This window comes from Orycteropus afer, unplaced genomic scaffold (genome assembly GCF_000298275.1).
Source record: "Orycteropus afer afer isolate SDZICR_OR568_19922 unplaced genomic scaffold, OryAfe1.0 scaffold00200, whole genome shotgun sequence".
Classification (NCBI taxonomy): domain Eukaryota; kingdom Metazoa; phylum Chordata; class Mammalia; order Tubulidentata; family Orycteropodidae; genus Orycteropus; species Orycteropus afer.
In genome coordinates this window covers 5848083-5850392 of record NW_006921787.1, presented here as the reverse complement: position 1 = coordinate 5850392, position 2310 = coordinate 5848083, and the positions used below count along the sequence as shown (strand labels likewise).

At 34.5% G+C, this 2310-nt stretch overlaps 1 protein-coding gene across 1 annotated transcript in view; it reads right to left on the bottom strand.

Moving 5' to 3' along the window:
• Window positions 1-2310, bottom strand: part of LOC103203108 (CUB and sushi domain-containing protein 1-like) — a 988038-nt gene that overhangs the window by 33775 nt on the left and 951953 nt on the right. The gene's annotated exons all lie outside the window — the stretch shown is intronic.

Below are 2310 nucleotides of genomic sequence, written 5' to 3'. Positions count from 1 at the left end.
TGAGTTAAAATCGACTCAATGGCAGGTTGTTTGTTTGTTTTTTGGTTTTATGTGTGTATATGTAACTTCTGTCTCTTAAGGTAATCCAAGTAGTGACAAGTAAAACAAAATTACCTCTTCCTATGTAGACCTACACTCCAGCTGACATCTATTTCCCTTTCCCTAAGGCTCTGATTATTCAATTTCTTCTCTCAAATCATCCTGGTAGTTCCCCCACCCCCAAGAATATCAGTAATCCAGACAAACTCTTTTTTATAAGGATTATTAACATTGAGATCCTATTGTTTGCCTAAATCTCCTTGCAATTTTATACAGTACATAAATCATAAAAACAAACTCACTGCCATCAAGTCGATTATAACTCATAGGGACCTCCTTTTGATTTCCAAGGCAGTAAATCTTTAAGGAAGTAGATTACTCAGTCTTCCTTTCACGGAGTGGCTGGGGGGTTTGAATCACTAACCTTCTGGTTAGAGGTCAAATGCCTTAGACACTATGCCACCAGAGCTCCTATAGAATTTTAATATATGTCAGGCTCTTTGCTAAACTTTTGCCTGGATTATCTCATTTAATCATTAAAATAGGTTTATGAGATAAAATGTTATTACACAGATAAGAAAACTGAGAGATTAAATTAGTTGATCAAAGACATAGAGCATGTAACTGATACAGCCAAAATTCCATCCTAAGTATATTGCAGTTTATATTTTAACAGGAGCCTCAATGCCACAATAGTTAAGAACTTAATAGTCACCCAACATTTATGAAGTTTGAATCCATTCAGCCACTCTATGGGAGAAAAAGTAGTTTTCTTATCAGTCCTCAAAATAAAACTACATATATACTTTGAATGCTACTTCATAAGTGAAAAGGAAACCCATTCACAGAATAAGAAACATAGCATGAAAGGCATCACAATTCTACATGGTTAATAACCAGCTTTAAAGGAAAAAGAAAAAAAGAATTCTAAAATCTTTCTTTCTGCCTATTGATCACTCAAAATTTGTGAATTTTAGTTTAGGGCATGCTATAAATGTAAATGCTATAAATGCTATAAATCTAGTAAAATACATACTAGATTTTGAACTTTAGTATTTAAAAATGTAAAATATGTGGTCAATATTTTTATTTTGCTTATGTGTTATAATCCTTTGTCTGTATTGGGATAATACAGTACTATAGTACAACATTTCTATGGTTTTAATGTGGTAATTGGAAAATTGTGAATTACATATTTGGCTCACATTTGTAATCTTCATATTTCTATCCCGTGTTTGGTGTTATGTAGTTAGGTGTCATGGAGTCATCTCTAACTCATAGCGACATTATGTACAACAAAACAAAACATTGCCCAGTCTTGTGCCAGCCCCATGATCCTTGCTACAATTGAACCCATTGTTGCAGCCACTGTGTCAATCCATCTTGTTGAGGGTCTTCCTCTTTTTCACTGGCCCACCACTTTACCAAGCATCATATCCTGGTCCAGGGAATGATCCCTTCTGACAATATGACCAAAGTAGGTGGGACAAAGAAGTTAGGCCATTCTTGCTTCCAAGGAACATTTCAGCTACATTATCCTAAATTCTATTAATCTAAATTTTGAGGAACAGGCTTTGGTTGTTTAGACATGTGGCTGCTCAGAGACCCCTGAATGCATGCCTTGCCACTGGTTATCACTTTACCACACAGAAGGAGGATGCTCTGGCACACCATAGTCACATGAGAAATATAAGATCTTTTCTCATGCCATGTGTTTTTCATCCACTCCAGAAGATTATGGATATGGCACTTCCCCTCAAATAATCTTTCACTTATGGAGGCTGCCTTTAAAGCTTCTATATCTTTACCTTTTTCCTTTTAGCAAATGGGTTGAAAAACTTCCCTCTAATTATTATTTTCCTCTCTAGTTCATCTTTTTTTTTTTTTCAATTACCCCATTCCCATCTCAAAACCAAAACAATCTTAATCATGTGTGACAAATGTAAGAATAATTTAACAGTAACACTAAATCAAACATATGCAAAATCTAAAGGTTTGAAGACAATTCTGAGCAGCAAAGCAGTTTTATTTTTATTTATTTATGTAATTTTAAAGGAACTTAAATTTTTATTCTGTATATTCACAAACGACTAAATTTTGATCTCTGTTTCTTCACTCTTGGTTGATATTGGTTGATATCAGTGTTTCTCAAATCTCTGAGTTTCCTTGGGTAGCTTTCTTCAGTTCAGCAGTCCCTGACTGGGTAGTTAAGAGTGTGCAAAATCCTTTAAACCAATATTAGAAAGTCTATACACACACACACACACACAC